The following is an 18,694-nucleotide window of genomic DNA, read 5'->3' as shown; positions in this document are numbered from 1 at the left end:
GTATTGGTCCTTCTCCTTGATACCACGAATACGAGGATCCTTACGCAGGCTTTGCAGGATCAGGGAGGCCATGCAGCGTAGGTTTGCTGAGGCATTCGGTCCGGAGTCCTCTGGGTCACTAAGGACGACATGGTCCGCAGCCACCTCCTCCCAGCCACGTACAAGTCCATGTGTTTCTTGGGACTGATCCCTTAAAGACTGCTGCTGATGCTGAGTGCCAGGCTCCACCTCCATACTGACACAATCTTCCTCCTCCTCCTCCTCGTCCTCTTCCTGTGTGATCGGCAGGCACGCAGGAACACTGTCTGGATAAAGGGGGCCTTGAGAGCTAAGGAAGTCCTCCTCTTCCTGCCTCTGTTCTGCCTCAAGTGCCCTGTCCATTATTCCACGCAGCGTGTGCTCCAACAGGTGGACAAGTGGGACAGTGTCACTGATGCATGCACTGTCACTGCTCACCATCCTCGTGGCCTCCTCAAATGGTGACAGGACAGTGCATGCATCCCTGATCATGGCCCACTGGCGTGGGGAAAAAAAAACAAGCTCCCCTGACCCTGTCCTGGTGCCATAGTCGCACAGGTACTCATTGATGGCCCTCTGCTGCGTGTGCAGCTGCTGCAGCATGGCCAACGTTGAGTTCCACCTGGTGGGCATGTCACAGATTAGGCGGTTCTTGGGCAGGTTAAACTCCTTTTGGAGGTCCGTCAGCCGAGCACTGGCATTATATGACCGGCGGAAATGCACACAGACTTTCCTGGCCTGCCTCAGGACATCCTGTAAGCCCGGGTACCTGCCCAAAAACTGCTGCACCACCAAGTTAAGGACGTGAGCCAGACAGGGCACATGGGTCATTTGTCCCTGTCGGAGGGCAGAGAGGAGGTTGGTGCCATTGTCGCAAACCACCATTCCTCCCTTAAGTTGGCATGGCGTCAACCACCTCTGAACCTGCCCCTGCAGAGCTTACAGAACCTCTGCCCCAGTGTGGCTCCTGTCCCCCAAGCACACCAGCTCAAGCACCGCATGGCATCTTTTGGCCTGCGTACTTGCGTAGCCCCTTGAACGACTATGGAGCACCGCTGGTTACGAGGACAAAGCACAGGAAGAGGCCATGGAGGAAGAAGAAGAGGAGGGGGTGGAGGAGAGAGGTGTGTCACAATCATTAGCATTTTGGAGGCGTGGTGGCGGAACAACCTTCAACACTACTGCACCTTGTCCTGCATCCTTCCCAGCTGCCAGCAGAGTCACCCAATGCGCCGTGAAACTTAGGTAACGTCCCTGTCCATGCCTGCTGGACCATGAGTCAGCGGTAATATGCACCTTACCGCTGACCGCCCTGTCCAGCGAGGCATGGACATTGCCTTCCACATGCCAGTAGAGAGCTGGAATCACCTTCCGTGAGAAAAAGTGGCGTTTGGGTACCTGCCACTGAGGAACCGCCCATTCCACAAACTCACGGAAGGGAGCAGAGTCTACCAAATGAAAAGACAGCAGTTGAAGTGCTAGCAATTTTGCCAAGCTAGCATTCAACCGCTGGGCATGTGGATGGCTGGGAGCAAACTTCTTTCGGCGGTGCAGCAGCTGGGGCAGGGAAATTTGCCTGGTACAATCTAACGTCGGTGTACCAAAAGCAGATTGCCCACAAGTACTTGGCTGTGACACACCTAATTCTACACCTTCATTCCTCTCAGTGCAGGTCTCAGAGAGGACTGAAGGTCTAGTGGGGTTGGAAATCTCAGCTGATGAGGAGCAAGGAGAGGTCCTCTTTGTTCTTTGGTGTGGGTCTTTTAGATACGCTTGCCAACGAACTGCATGGCAGGTCAACATATGTCTGGTCAAGCATGTGGTACCCAAGCGGGAGATGTTTTGGCCACGCGAGATACGCTTGAGACATATGTTGCAAATAGCAGCGGTGCGATCTGATGCACTCGTCTCAAAAAAGGCCCACACCAAAGAACTTTTTGAATAACGCGCAGAGACTGCACCGCCCTGCACATGTGGAGCTTTGGGGTGTGATGCAGTCAATGTGCTGCCCTTAGGCTGGCCCCTGGAGGGCATCCTGCCTCGTTGGTGATGTGCTGCCTCCTCCTCTTCCTCCTCCTCCTCTCTCCTACCAGGCACCCACGTTGAGTCAGTGACCTCATCATCCCCTCCCTCCTCATCACTGGAGCAAACCTGGCAGTATGCTGCAGCAGGGGGAGCATGACTGCCAGATTGCTGTCCTTCTTGGGCACCCCCTCTGTCCGTGCTCATGTTACTGCCTTCATCGAGCTCAGTATCATCATCAGAGCCTTCCAAACGCTGGGCATCCTCCTGGAGCATGTACCCAACACTGTGATCAAACAGTTCGAGGGACTCCTCAGGAGGACATGGTGGGGCTAGGAAAGGAGTCACTGATGACATTGAGCCGAGGGAAGAGGCGGCTGCTTTGCCAGACAAAGTACCCTGGGCATGGGTGAGAGAGGATGAGGAGGATGAGGACGGCTTGGTCATCCACTCGACCAAGTCTTCCGCATGTTGCGGCTCAACACGGCCAGCTGCCGAAAAAAAGGCCAAGCGTGTCCCACGGCCACGTGCTGATGAGGATGCACTGTCTCCACGACCAGCACTAGACACAGAGCCTGCTTGCCCTCTCTTATTGGCTTGTGACTGTCTGCCTCTCCTTCTTGGCCTTCCAGACATACTAATGGCCTGTAGCTGCACTAAGCTGGGATATATATATACTGATACTGCAGCTAGCAAAATCAACTGCCTGCCTGTAGTATGAGAACACCACCAACCTTCTACAGGTAGCTTTAGGTGAACACTGTGCAGAGGTCGCAAAAAATAACTTGAAGGTTTACCTGAACACTGTGAGGTGGACGCACCACACTAACTTGTAGTTTTAGCTGAACACTGTGAGCAGGACGCACTGCACTAACTGTAAATAGTCTAGATGCCTGACTGTGGTACTAATAGGATCAAAATAACACCAGCAATTTTCTTCAGGTAGCTGTATTTACTGTAACAAGACAAGCCTGCCTGTCAGTAAGAAGATAACAGGAACAGATCTAGCTGAACACTGTGAGCAGGATGCACAGCACTAACTTGTAGTTTTAGCTGAACACTGTGAGCAGGACGCACTGCACTAACTTGTAGCTTGAGATGAACACGGTGCAGAGGTCTCACTACACCAACTTGTAGTTTTAGCTGAACACTGTGAGCAGGACGCACAGCACTAACTTGTAGTTTTAGCTGAACACTGTGAGCAGGACGCACAGCACTAACTTGTAGTTTTAGCTGAACACTGTGAGCAGGACGCACTGCACTAACTTGTAGCTTGAGATGAACACGGTGCAGAGGTCTCACTACACCAACTTTTAGTTTTAGCTGAACACTGTGAGCAGGACGCACAGCACTAACTTGTAGTTTTAGCTGAACACTGTGAGCAAAACGCACTGCACTAACTTGTAGCTTGAGATGAACACGGTGCAGAGGTCTCACTACACCAACTTGTAGTTTTAGCTGAACACTGTGAGCAGGACGCACAGCACTAACTTGTAGTTTTAGCTGAACACTGTGAGCAGGACGCACTGCACTAACTTGTAGCTTGAGATGAACACTGTGCAGAGGTCTCACTACACCAACTTGTAGGTTTAGCTGAACACTGTGAGCAGGACGCACTGCACTAACTGTAAATAGTCTAGATGCCTGACTGTGGTACTAATAGGATCAAAATAACACTAGCAATTTTATTCAGGTAGCTGTAAATACTGTAACAAGACAAGCCTGCCTGTCAGTAAGAAGATAACAGGAACAGATCTAGCTGAACACTGTGAGCAGGACGCACAGCACTAACTTGTAGTTTTAGCTGAACACTGTGAGCAGGACGCACTGCACTAACTTGTAGCTTAAGATGAACACTGTGCAGAGGTCTCACTACACCAACTTGTAGTTTTAGCTGAACACTGTGAGCAGGACGCACAGCACTAACTTGTAGTTTTAGCTGAACACTGTGAGCAAAACGCACTGCACTAACTTGTAGCTTGAGATGAACACGGTGCAGAGGTCTCACTACACCAACTTGTAGTTTTAGCTGAACACTGTGAGCAGGACGCACAGCACTAACTTGTAGTTTTAGCTGAACACTGTGAGCAAAACGCACTGCACTAACTTGTAGCTTGAGATGAACACGGTGCAGAGGTCTCACTACACCAATTTGTAGTTTTAGCTGAACACTGTGAGCAGGACGCACAGCACTAACTTGTAGTTTTAGTTGAACACTGTGAGCTAAACGCACTGCACTAACTTGTAGCTTGAGATGAACACGGTGCAGAGGTCTCACTACACCAACTTGTAGTTTTAGCTGAACATTGTGAGCAGGACGCACAGCACTAACTTGTAGTTTTAGCTGAACACTGTGAGCAGTACGCACTGCACTAACTTGTAGCTTGAGATGAACACGGTGCAGAGGTCTCACTACACCAACTTGTAGTTTTAGCTGAACACTGTGAGCAGGACGCACAGCACTAACTTGTAGTTTTAGCTGAACACTGTGAGCAGGACGCACTGCACTAACTTGTAGCTTAAGATGAACACTGTGCAGAGGTCTCACTACACCAACTTGTAGTTTTAGCTGAACACTGTGAGCAGGACGCACAGCACTAACTTGTAGTTTTAGCTGAACACTGTGAGCAAAACGCACTGCACTAACTTGTAGCTTGAGATGAACACGGTGCAGAGGTCTCACTACACCAACTTGTAGTTTTAGCTGAACACTGTGAGCAGGACGCACAGCACTAACTTGTAGTTTTAGCTGAACACTGTGAGCAAAACGCACTGCACTAACTTGTAGCTTGAGATGAACACGGTGCAGAGGTCTCACTACACCAATTTGTAGTTTTAGCTGAACACTGTGAGCAGGACGCACAGCACTAACTTGTAGTTTTAGTTGAACACTGTGAGCAAAACGCACTGCACTAACTTGTAGCTTGAGATGAACACGGTGCAGAGGTCTCACTACACCAACTTGTAGTTTTAGCTGAACACTGTGAGCAGGACGCACAGCACTAACTTGTAGTTTTAGTTGAACACTGTGAGCAAAACGCACTGCACTAACTTGTAGCTTGAGATGAACACGGTGCAGAGGTCTCACTACACCAACTTGTAGTTTTAGCTGAACACTGTGAGCAGGACGCACAGCACTAACTTGTAGTTTTAGCTGAACACTGTGAGCAGGACGCACAGCACTAACTTGTAGTTTTAGCTGAACACTGTGAGCAGGACGCACTGCACTAACTTGTAGCTTGAGATGAACACTGTGCAGAGGTCTCACTACACCAACTTGTAGGTTTAGCTGAACACTGTGAGCAAGATGCACTGCACTAACTTTAAAAAGTCTAGCTGCCTGACTGTGGTACTAATAGGATCAAAAGAACACCAGTAATTTTCTTCAGGTAGCTGTAAATACTGTAACAAGACAAGCCTGCCTGTCAGTAGGAAGATAACTGGAACGGATCTAGCTGAACACTGTGAGCAGGATGCACTGCACTAACTGTAAATAGTCTAGCTGCCTGACTGTGGTACTAATAGTATCCAAGAACACCAGCAATTTTCTTCAGGTAGCTGTAAATAGTGTAACAAGACAAGCCTGCCTGTCAGTAGGAAGATAACAGGAACGGATCTAGCTAAACTGAATACAGTGTATATATATATGCAACACCTGGGATGCATATATATACACAATACACTGTAAGTGCAGCTAACTCACTGATTGTCCTGCCTAATCTATCTAACTCAAATGAAATTACACTGTCTCTCTGTCTATCTAATCTCTCTTTCAACGCCGGAACACACACTACACAGGGCCGCCGTGTAGGCGGCCTTATATAGTGTGGGGCGTGTACTAAATCCCCTGAGCCATAATTGGCCAAATCCTCCTTGGCTTTGGCCAATTACGGCTCTCTGTTCAGATGGCGCTGTGATTGGCCAAGCATGCGGGCCATAGTGCATGCTTGGCCAATCATCAGCCAGCAATGCACTGCGATGCCGCAGTGAATTATGGGCCATGACGCGCCACACAAATTTGGCGCGAACGGCCCATATCGTTCGCAATTCGGTGAACGATCGAACAGCCAAAGTAAGAGTCGAACATGGGTTCGACTCGAACACGAAGCTCATCCCTAGTTAGGAGGTATGGGCGGGGGGCACTTATGGCAAAAGCTGACATAGAGTCGGCTTTTCGCTTGCTACCGTTTCATCCGGAGAGTTTTTGTTTGTTGGGTTGTTGTTGGCAAGAAGAATACTACGTAGATCGCTGACTGCCTATGGGGTGTTTCATATCCTGCGCCTTGTTTGAACAGTTTAGTTCCTTCATTGAGTGGGTGGTGCGGGATGTCACGGGATTAAATTCCATCATTCACTATTTGGATTTCCTCTGCGCGGGCCCACCAGCATCAGAAGTCTGTGCGGCCCTGTTAGCCACACTGGAACATGTTGCAGATAAGTTTGGCATTCCTTTGGCCCCGGAAAAGACGGAGGGTCCACAGACGGTGTTGAGTTTCTTGGGCATTGTCTTAGACACTGAGGCCATAGAGTGTAGGCTGCCAGGAGGATAAGCTAACGGCGTTGAAAGCAGACATTCGGGGGATCATGGGACTTCCCAAAGTTCAGTTGCGCACCTTACAAACATTACTAGATAAGATGAATTTTGTGTGTCGCATCCTGCCCATGGGGAGGGTATTTTGCAGGTGGCTGTCTGCAAGTACGGCAGGGGTTGAGTCCCCCAAGCACTATGTGCGTTTGCTGAAGGCTCATAGAGAGGACCTGATGGTATGGCACACGTTCCTGGTTAATTTCAACGGCAGGGCGCTGTGGATGTCAGGGCCAGTTAACAACTTTGATCTGGAGCTGTGCACGGATGCGGCGGGTTCTGCAGGTTTTGGAGCCTTTTTCCAAGGTAAGTGGAGTGCAGGGCCTTGGCCACAGTCGTGGATGGATGCAGGGCTAGTGAAGAATGTTATTGTTGGAATTGTTCCCTGTGGTATTAGCGGTAGAGTTATGGGGTGAATCATTCAGGAATTTGAAAGTTAGGTTTCACGGGGACAACCTGGGGGTGGTACAGGTGATTAACAAGGTGTCAGCGGTGTCACCACCGGTGGTAAGGTTGCTCAGACACCTTGTATTGTGCTGTCTGCAGCTGAACGTGTTTATCTATGCTGTTCCCCTCCCCAGGGACAGATTCCGGGAGCTGGCACCAGGGGTGGAGCAGGAAGGGGTCCCTTGTCCCGAGTGGCTGTGGAGGATTGCCTTGGAAGAGTAGCGGGCTTGATCAAACAGTCAGTGAGCGACGCGACGAGGTCTGCATACAACAGGGTATGGCAGGAATGGGTATCTCTGCTGCAACAGGTAATGGAAGGACATGAGGACCAAGATCTCAGGTTGCTAGTTTTGTATTTTGTTTCAAGGAATCTGGAGGATGGGGTGTCCGTGTCTGGGTTGGAAAAGAAGTTGGCAGGTTTGGCATTTTGGTTAAAATTTCAAGGTTTCCCTGATCTAACTAAGGATTTTTGGGTTAGGCAGGCACTGAAGGGTTACCGGCGTTTTAAGCCGGGGAGGGACGCTAGGCGCCCGTTTTCGTTTGAGATGTTGGGTAGGATAGTGGCACAGTTAGACACTACATGTTCCTCGGAATATGAGGTGGTGTTGTTCAAGGCGGCATTCGCCTTGGCATTTTTCGGGGTGTTTAGGATTAGTGAATTAGTTAGTCCCTCTAAAAAGGAAAAAGGGGGATTGGGTGTGACGGATGTCAGATGTGGGGAGGACAGGTTGTCCATACTGGTAAGAAAATCTAAAACGGATCAGCGGGGCAAGGGAAAGACGGTGCAGGTTTTTTCACTGCCAGGTTCTCCCTTGTGCCCAGTAAACTTGGTGTGGGGGTTTCTCGCTATACGCCCGGGGGGGATGGTCCCCTTTTGGTACATCAGGATAGCTTGTTTTTATCTCATTTTCAATTTATTGCAATTTTCAAAAAATGTTTGGGGGCATTGGGTTTGGGGGATCAAAAGTTTTCATCCCATTCATTTTGGATAGGGGCGGCTATGGAAGCGGTTCGCTGGGGATTGGATGAGGCAGCGGTAAAAAGGATTGGAAGATGGGAATCTTGACGGTTTAGATCTTATGTTCGCCCTCAGTTATTGAATGTTTAAAAGGGAGTAAGAGCAGGTTTGGTGTAGTACATTGAATTATTATGTGCTGGGTGTCTAATAATTTGTTGGAGGGTTTGTTTTGTTTTCTTTTCTTTCAGGGCGAACACAGTGCCTGGTCTGGATAGTGGGCCACTCTTATGTATGTTGGGGGACAAGGAGAGGAGATTCAAGATGGGATGGGAGACAGCTGGGTTTTTCCAGACAGGAAGCTTGTCTCCGATGGTTGGGGGTATGCTTTGGGGAAGGACGGTGTCAGAGGTGCAAAAATCTACACGTCTGGATAGGCCTCCTGATGTGTTGGTGTTAAACGTGGGTGGCAATGATCTAGCGCTATGGTCAATGTTAGATTTGGTGTGAGATATCAAATTTGATTTTTGGCAACTTAGGATGTCCTTTCCACATATGCTGATTGTGTGGTCGGACATCGTGGCACGAACCACTTGGAGGCTGGCCAGGTCGGTGGATAAGATTAACCGGGCCCGGAAGAAGGTTAACAAGGAAGTTAGTGGTTTTGTGGTTAGAAATGTTGGGTTGGCTATAAGGCACATGGAATTGGAGGTGGATACATGGTGTTTCTTGCGGAGAGCTGGAGTACACCTGAACGATGTGGGGATCAACCTGTGGTCTTTGGGTGTGCAGGATGGGATCCAGTGAGCATTGAGGGTCTGGCAGGGCACACAAGGGTAAGGTTTTCCCCTGGTGTGTGCTGTGGCGTGGTGTTGGTCTTTGCGGGTGAAGGATTAAACCCCAGATATGGAAGAGTTCGGGACCCATCGGTAGTATGAGGCCCGTTGGTGGTATTTCAGCTAACAAGGGTTTAGCTGGAATTGGTTATTGGGTGCACTGCGTTCAATTAGTTTGTTGTCTCCGAGCTAACATGTCAGCTGGAGGCTTATTTTAGTTATGGTACCGCAGTGCCGGAGTGGATTGAGTGTGAGATTGGTGGGTTTTTCCCTGCAAAGACCAACGAGAGTAGTTAACTGATATGGTAGGGGTACGTAGCAGGGGTGTGATGGTGTGAGTAAACAAGTGATATCTGTTATACAATAGTCAAGTGAAAATATTGTTCTACTTCTTTTTTTATTTTATCTTCCACTTCTTTCTCTTGTGTCAGGTCTTCATTCAATCTCCAAGTACTCCTATTCTCTTGGTTTCCTGTTAATTTCAACTTCATTGTTACTGGGGCATGGTCTGATAATGACATTATTTATATTGATGTTTTTCCTACTAATTCTAGCAGTCTGTGCTCCACCATTTTATAGTTCATCCTAGAGTACGTCCCATGCACTAGGGAGTAGAAAGTATTATCTTTTATCTCAGGGTGTTGGGCTCTCCATATATCTACCATTTGACATTGATATACAGGCAGTCCTCGAGCTACAAACAGGTTAGGGACTGCCGGTGTCATGAACAGGTGTGACCAGAACCGTGTGATCTGCGACAGAGGACACCCAAACGTATATATGTGAAAATATAATAATTTATTAAAGAAAGTGAGTAATATAATACAACCAACTCCAATATGACACAGTGCAATAACCAACCACAGACATAGACCCACAAATAACAGACAGATAAGTGCAATAAATGGGAAATACCAGGATCATAAACAATAGACAGGCCAGGGTCATACACAGCAGATCAGCAGATGGACAGGGGATGTTCCAGAGACATAAATGTAAGCAAGGCCAAGGTCATACACAGGGAGGTCAGCAGATGGGGTATGGAACACAGGACAGGGAGAGGATGGATGGGTCAGACTGCAGGCAGGGATGCAAGGTAACAGGTGGGACAGGATAGGGTCCGAGACAGGGAGACAGGAGACAGGTTCAGGTTCAGGGCACAGGATCAGATCGCTAGCAGGTCAGGAGGCAGTGAAGAAATCAAGGCAAACATGTGAATGTTAATGGCTCCCGACATTACACTCAATGGTTATCTGAACACTATTTAGATTTAAGCAACCCAAATAGGTACTTGTTGCCACCAAGGAGCTAAGTTAACTACCTGGTATGTCATGGGGGTAGCTAGCATTGTAGGAGTTTGTACTGTGTGAATCTGACTTGGTATGTATCTTGGCTGACCTAGTGTGTCATATGTAAAGATCTCTTTAGGCTTACCTTGTCTGGTAGATCTTCTGACAGGAGTTGAGTCTTCTCCATCAACATCATTCTCCATTTGCATATCTTGGCTCACAGGCTTGATTTAATGGGGGAAATTCTGCAGTGTCTAGCCCCACCATGTCTGTAGCCCAGATTTGGTCACCAACTATTTTGTTCTTGTTTAAGATTGAGTGTGGTAGTTGTAGGACAGAACTCTTCAGCAGAAACTCTAAATGGAGGTTTCTGTACGTTTTGAGAGTTTTCTTAAGACACAACACGATCATGACTTTCTGTAGTTTCTGGTATATAAGGATAATACCATGTTTCTTCATCTGAACATTCCTCCTCCTGGTCCAGATCCATTCTGGTCTCCTTTCTGTTACTTGATTGTCTTTGGTTCATAGGTACCCTTGGAATGTGTGCTTCAATTGGTAGGTCATTTACTGGTAGTAAGAGATTTCTGTGCAGTACTCAAATAGTCTTTTTACCACTTTCAGGCTCAATTTTATACACAGGCCCATCTTTGATTCTTTCTACCACTTTGTGTACTGATTCTTCCCAGTATGGACAAAGTTTACCAGGACCTCCTTTTTTCAGAGAGATTTCGTACTAAGACCCGATCACCCGGTTGAATAGGTGCTCCTTTTATCTTCTTGTCATAGTACTTCTTCCCTTTAGCAGATGATTTTTGGCTATTCTTGGATGCAATTTTGTAAGCTTCTTTCATTCTGGATGCCCATTTCTGAGTAAATGTTGGTTGACGTTCTGATTCCTTTTCCAAATTTAGGTTGAGCATTAGATCAATTGGCAAACAAGGAGATCTTCCTTACAATAGAAAGAATGGCGAGTATCCAGTGGCTTCATGCCTGGTGCAATTGTATGCATGAACCATATGTGGAAGATGTTCTTTCCAATCTGACTTTTTCTCTTCCTCTAAGGTGCGAAGCATCTGTAACAAAGTACAGTTCAGTCCCTCCACTGGGTTACCCTGTGGATGGTATGGAGTAGTTCTTGAATGAGAAATCCCTGCCAATCGTTGCAATGTCTGAAACAAGTTGTTTTCGAATTCTCTTCCTCGGTCATGGTGGAGTTTCTCTGCATATCCAAAACGTGGTATAAAATCTTGAAAGATCTTTTCTGCCGCCGTTTTTCCAGATTTGTTCTTAGTTGGATACGCTTGTGCAAAGCGTGTGAAATGGTCTACTATTAAAAGTATTTACTCATATCCTCCTTTGCTTCTCTCCAAGTGAAGATATTCAATGGATACTAACTCCAAGGGTGAACTGGTAGTAATCGGACCGATAGGTGCTCTTTCAGGGATATTTGGACGCTTTTGTTTGATGCAGTTGCACTTCTTCAGCACATATTCATCAATGTCTCTTTGCATAAATGGCCAGAAAAATCGTTCATGTGCTAGGTGGGTTACCTTGTCAGTACCAATGTGACCCATGTCATCATGAAGATTTCTTAAGACCAATGGTTTTAGCTTTTCTGGTAGAACTAGTTGTTTTTGGGTTCCAGAGTGTCGGTAGAGGATTCCTTCATCAACTCTGAGTTTGTTCCATTCGTGTATCAAACGTCTTGTTTTACTGGTCATACTCTCCTTTTCTTTGTTGTTTGGGATCCAATCATTCTCCTTAAGCCAGACCACTTCCCTAATGTTGGTATCGTCTTGTTGCAATGCTCTGATATTCTTCTGAGTCACTGGGCAGATTGTCTGTCCTTTCAGCAATTCTTCGGCCACATCACTTTCTGAGTGAAGAGTCAATGAAGCCACCCATAGTGTCTCTTCTTCTTCAACAGCTTTGCTCCCTTGCCACATAGCTGACACAACCTCAGATGGTACAAGCTCTGTGTACTCACTCAGATTCTTTGTGAGTTCCACTGGAAATCGTGACAGTGAATCCGCGTCTGCATTCTGTTTACCTGGCCTGTACTTGATATCAAAGTGGAAATCTGCCAACTCGCCAACCCAGCGATGACCAACAGCATTCAATCTGGCAGTACTCAATACATATGTTAATGGGTTGTTGTCTGTGTAGACTGTGAATGTTGGAGCGTAGTACAAGTAATCTCTGAATTTGTCACAGACTGTCCACTTGAGAGCTAAAAACTCAAGTTTACCAGAATGTAGATGCGCTCTGCTGGAGTCAATGTTCTGGAGCTGAACCCAATAATACAAAGTTTTTCTCCTTGTCGTTGGTACAGTACAGCACCTAGGCCTTCATTGGAAGCATCAGTGTGTAAGACGAAGGGTAAGTCAAAATCAGGGTATGCCAGTATTGGTGGATTGGTTAGCATGTCCACCAATCTGGATACTACAGCTTGATGTTTGGGTGTTCATTGAATCTGTGTTTTAGATGGCACTTGTGCTTTGTTTCCATTTTTCTTTGTAGGTTCTCCTCGATTGTTTTTGGTGATGGATGTATTAGATTCTTTCTCAGTGTTCTGCAAAAGTTCATACAGTGGTTTAGCAAGTCGAGAGAAATCTTGAATGAAGGACCTGTAGTAGCTCAGGAATCCTAACAAAGATCTGACTCCTCCCACTGTTTTTGGTTCTTTCCTTTTCAAATGTAATACCGCTTCAAGATCTTTTGGGTCAATTTTTATGCCTTCTTCTGACACCATTCGTCCAAGATATCGAATCTGTCGTTTAAAGAGTTCACACTTTTTCGGTCTAAGTTTGATACCATGCTCGCGCATTCAACTAAGCACTTGCCTAATATCATTGACATGTTCCTGAAAAGTTTTGGAGTAGCAAAATACGTCATCCAGGTATGGAGAACAACATTTGTCTCTGATGCCCTCTAGCACATCCTCCATGCATCTCTGAAAAGCTGCTGGGGCGTTAGTTAATCCGAACGGAATACGATTCCACTCCAGGAGTCCCCAGGGGGTGCTGAAAGCCATCAGATGTCTGGAGTCTTCATGCACAAAGCCTTGATGATACGCACTACCCTGGTCCAGGATTGAGAACCATGTAAATCCTCCTAAGCTATCCAGCAGATCTTGTATTCTAGGTAGTGGATGTCTATCTGGGATAGTCTTTCGGTTTAACTCCCTAAAGTCAACACATAGTCATAGGCTACTGTCCTTCTTTCGAACACAGACAATTGGTGATGAGTATGGGGAAGAAGATTTAGTTACCCAACCTCGGTCGAGAAGGTTTTTGATGTATTCTTTCACTTCCTTGTATAGGGGTTTCAGTATCGAATTGTAGCGTTTCTGGACAGGAGTTTCATCTTTCAGATGTATCCTCAGTTTCAGGTTAGGAATGCATCCTATGTCTCCCTCATCTTGAGCAAAGACATCTGATTCGTCATATAACATTTGTCTCGCTATCTCCTGTTCTTCTTCTGAGAGATCTTCCAAGTTGACAGGTGGGTGCCACTTAACAGATTTGTTAGTGGGTAGCTGATTTCCAGTGTCCACTTGATTCAACTGGTTTACATGAAACACCCTTTTCTTCTGGTCAATTCCCTTTCCATTGTCTTTGTTTGGAGACAACGGTAGAATCTCAGCTGCTGGAGAAATGGTACCCAAAACTGTTCTGGGAGGAAGGTAGATGTCATGTTGAGCACGGTTCAGTATAGGTGTCTTCACCAGTTTAGAGAAACCGTTTGGCACATCTACCACTGAAGGAAGTAGTTCAAGTCCTTCTTCAACTGGATATTCTGGAAGTGGTTCAAATGGCATGATTCCTCCTTTTGGCCATGCTCTAATTCTGCATTTGACTTCACAGAGCTCGCCTCCTTAGATCTGGAGTCCCTTCTTCTCCACTTTGACCACACGACTATCGGATATTTCTCCTGGGTCAGTTGCTTGACTGACAGCATTGACAATGTTATTTGCTACACTCTGTCTTACTTTCATAGCTTCACTCAGCAAGATAGTCAGGTTTTGGGTGCTGTTTGGTCGGTTACGGTTTTCTCTGATCAATTCTTCAATAACATTAAACCCAAGGATTGGATTGTCATTACAGCAGTCGCTCACCAGCATTGGCACATAGATGGCTGAGTTTCCATGTCCACTACTTTCGAATTCCAGGCGGACTTCAATCCATCCGATGAATGGAATGATAGAACCATTTGCAGCTGTAATGGATAAGTTGTCATCACAAAGTAAATCTTGTATGTGCCCAATGGAGACACTGGGTAGAAACTTTTCTAACCATTCCTTCCCGACAATGCTGACCTGAGCTCCTGTGTCCATCAACATGTCAACCGGAACACCATTCATTCGACATGACAGTAGTCATTTTCCTCCAATTAATTGTGCTACGTGTTGTTTGGAGAATCCATTCTCTTTTGGGAGTGTTCTAGTTGACCGGTGGGTGAATACCCTGTTTACCTTAGCATGGGACAGATCATTTGAGGTGGTCACTGGTTGTGCCTTCCCAGTGACTGTCTGTCGTTTCCCGACTGCCTTCTTTTCTTCAAGCAATCAACCGCTCTGTGTCCTGTCCAACCACAGTAGAAACAATGGTAGCAGTTCTGACTCTCTCGTTTGATGCAATCATCACACCTGGGTTTGCAGTGAGCTGTATCTGGACCTTGAACATTGGTTAGTGGCTTAGTCATTTGGTTTCCAACAACAGGAGTTTGCTTCATCATCTTTTCCAGGTTCTTCGTGAGAGCAGAGACCTGTGTTGTTAGTTCCGTTAATGCAGTGTGATTTGCTCTAGCATCTCCCTCGACTCTCTTTTGCAATGTGTCTTTTTCACTATTCCCTGGTGTCTGTGATGAATGAACAGTAAGAGGTTTATGTTTAGGTGCACTGTTTAAGCATCTCTGCCTTTCTGTATCCTCATCAACTGATCTGGTGACCTGCTCTATGATAAAGTCATCCGTTACTGTCAAATCAGACACGTAAGGCTTAATATCTTGTCTAACATTAGAATTTTTCTCGTTTAGTCCCTGATACAGTGTATGAAGGAATACGCCCTGCACCAGTTTTTTGTCACAGTTAAGCTCTCGCCTATCATGTTGTGATGTAGACAGAACTTTTTGTTTTAACCCCACTAGCCTGTAAACAAATTGTTGTGCCGTTTCTCTTTTTTGCTGGGTAGCATTGCTAAGGTCCTGAAATAAATCATTACCACTTCGTTCTCTCATATGTGACTTCAAAAATCTTTTCAATTCAGCAACAGTAAGATCATCTTTGTCAGTCAACATATCTTTAAAATGACCAGGTTTGATTATTCTCAACACTGTGCCTATAATTTCAGATTCAGGGAATTTTTCTGTTAGACCCTCGTCAATTTGTCTGCATGCGCTACTGTAACTCATGTCCGAACCATGATCTGAAATTACACCACCATGAATTTTGAATTCTCTACGTGGCAATAAAGCAACAACATCAGTTAATCTCACCACCTCCGATACCTGTTCAGTCCTTGCAGTCCCACTACTTATTTTTTTGGCAGTGGTTGCAATGTCCACAGTTGGTGTACTTTCCTTGTAAAGTTTTAGTTAATTGATCTTATCTTGGATGATGAGTAGGTAAGACATACCTTGATCTTCTAACTTTTCCAGCTGATCACTTCTCAAGTAGTCTTCAATAAAATCAACGAGTTCCATTTCCTTGGTACCAGTCACTGATGGAATGTCCACGTCTCTTTCATCTTCCAGCGCAAAATCGAGGCTATGTAGCTGTTCTTTACTAAGCAGATGAATTTGTTTCCAGATATCCCACATCAGCGCATGACGAGGAGACGCCATTTCTGTTGCACTCTGAAGACTTGCACTCACAAGGCAGACGACACTCACGACTCTCCTTGTAGCTCTGCAGTAGGCTTACGCTTGTCTCGCTCTTCCCTCTAACCGGTAACACAACGAATCCCGGCAGACGAGCCCCCAAAATGTTACCGGTCTCAAAATATAAATTAAGAGAGCTGATGATTGTAGACGTGATGAGGTAATGTGATCAGCTCAGCAGGTACTGCAAAGAATTACACAAACAGGAGAAGATATGACCATTCACCTTTATGGCTGAAAGCTAGTTTCCCTTTTACATAACAATACATATATTACATGTTTATAGTCACATATTCATAACCGTTAACATAATATAGTACAGGTTTTGACTAAAATACTTTAAAACATAGTTGCAACAATGAACATTTAAATATTTTAATAAACATATATTTTCCTTTTATTAAATATTATAGATAATTATCTTTATCTCTCTGGTACACTTTAGCTGTGCTATAATAATACTGGCATTGTATTGCTTTAATACTGATATTCTTTTAATAGTTCTCTTTTTTGACCACTAGATGGTGCACATTGCATGTCTGTACGAAGCAATGTATAATCTTTCCAGTACAATTAATTCTTAACCATTTAATATCGTTTTGAAACATGTGGTTTCTATTTTATATAACTTTGCATAAACCAGGTTTAAATATACCTCTGTATAACAGTTTAGTGCTTACAATAAACATTTGTTCTGATTAATACAGTAATTTTATGTTTTTGCACCCTTTTCACTGTTCCTAACACATGCTGTTCTGAAACTCCTAATTACAGCAAAACTATGGCATCAAATCTGCTGAAACTTTTCCTGCATCTGCTCAAGATGTTTAGGAATCTTTCTATGACAGTTTAGCAAGGGTTAGAAATGATTTAAAGTACATACCTGCAAAGAATTACAGAAACAGGAGAATATATGACCACTCATGTTTTAAGGCTAAAGCTAGTTTCACTTCAGTCACATGGTGTGTGGTCTTATATAGACTCTGTTTGTGTGTCTTCCCTGCCATCTACTGGTTGTTGATAGAATAGCAATTTTCTTTGCTTAGAAATAAAAAAAATGAATATGGACTTTGGGGTGTCTGTTTTGTCTTTTATGTGACCATATAAACCCCAGTCCGTCACATGATATTTTTTTTACAGAAGGAATGTTTATTGAAGTAGTAAAACATTATACACGAGAACAATATTTTAACATTACAAAAGTTATCCTCTCAGGAGAGATAATACTGACATTTATTTTTCCCTAAAACCGTACAGGTTGATTATTAATTCACCTCTTGCTGCATATTATCCACAAATACCAGCATCTCAGCCTCCTATTACAGTCCTCAGTGGGAATCGCTTAGCAATTAAGGATAGAACGGTACCTATAAAAGCTATACACCCACTGACATGTTCATGTGCATAGGAAAAGAGAAGGAGGAGGAGAGAAGGGGGAAGGAAGTCAGGAGGGCAAAGGAGAGGAGGAGAAAAGAAGGAGGGAGGGAAGAAGGAAGGAAAGGGTAAAGAGGGGGAGGGGGAGGGGAGAGAGAAAAGACGTAGAGTCCTAAATGGGGATTTCCCCGTCTCGCATCCAGCAGAGCAAAAGTGTGCCTTATTCAGGTGTTATTCATGGCAATCTATTCTAGCTGTCACCCACACTTCAACACTATTCATCTTGACCAGATCTATCTAGAACGTAATATGCCTAGCCTGCACCCAGGGCGCCCAGATTTTTTCAATTTTTTGGGGGCAATTAGGTCCCATATACGTAAGGTAATATAAGGGCAGCACTGAGTTAATAAGTGCCTTCCATGCCAGAAGTTGAGGGGCTCTGGAAGCTTCAATTTGGACAGTATCATTTTCCTAGCATAATAGGCCGCATAAAAAAGAAATAGTCCAGTGTGCTTGGTAGTATTCAAATTTTCAGTAATTCCCAGTAAAAATATCAAAGAATCACTGTCTAGAGACAGACCTGCAACCCTATTCACTTCAGCCGTCACTGCCCGCCAGAACATTTGTATGAGAGGACATTCCCACACCATATGAATAAAGGTACCCATGACTGCCTGCATTTGGGGCAAGTATTCACCCCCCTGGGTAAATTCTGGTTAGTTTGGAGGGAGTGTAGTAGTGTAGAAATTTGAGCTGGACAAAGCAGTCCCTGGCTGATATAAGTGGAATGCATTGCTGTAAGCCCTCGGTCTAGTCCTCCTCTGTTAGAATGGGGATATCTTTTTGCCATACCTCAAACAGCTTAGCTGTACTCGAGACGGCTCTGCAGGTGAGTCTCAAGTATATGGAGGATAATGTGCGGTCAATCTCAGCTGCTGTTAGAAGGGACTCGACCGAGTGCACAGCAAGAGCAACCCCATCAGAAAATTGCACCCTCATAGCAAGCCTAAGTTGTATGTACCTGAAGTACATCCCTGGAGGCAGATGGAATTGCCGCTTGAGCTCCGCCAGGGAGAGAATTCGTCCTCCGGTTGCAATGTGGTTTAGTTAGGTAATCTTGAATCTAGCCCAGACCTGGGGGTCTGGCATAGATTTAAGATGCGGCAAAGAGGGGTTTCCCCAGAGCGGAGTGTGAAGAGAGATGGTACCCGCCTCACCAAGCCATTTAGTAACCTGCTTCCAGGCCAGCAGTGTTGTCTTCATGGGAGCAGTCACCTGGGGGCTA

At 45.5% G+C, this 18,694-nt stretch overlaps 1 protein-coding gene across 1 annotated transcript in view; it reads left to right on the top strand.

The window, feature by feature from the left end:
* The window catches only part of LOC141116665 (NACHT, LRR and PYD domains-containing protein 3-like), a 722,006-nt gene that overhangs the window by 374,968 nt on the left and 328,344 nt on the right, over positions 1-18,694 (top strand). The gene's annotated exons all lie outside the window — the stretch shown is intronic.

The sequence above is a fragment of the Aquarana catesbeiana genome, linkage group LG13 (assembly GCF_042186555.1).
Source record: "Aquarana catesbeiana isolate 2022-GZ linkage group LG13, ASM4218655v1, whole genome shotgun sequence".
In the NCBI taxonomy this organism is placed as follows: Eukaryota; Metazoa; Chordata; class Amphibia; order Anura; family Ranidae; genus Aquarana; species Aquarana catesbeiana.
The sequence above is the reverse complement of the archived record's forward strand: the minus strand, read 5'-3'. Positions and strand labels throughout refer to the sequence as shown.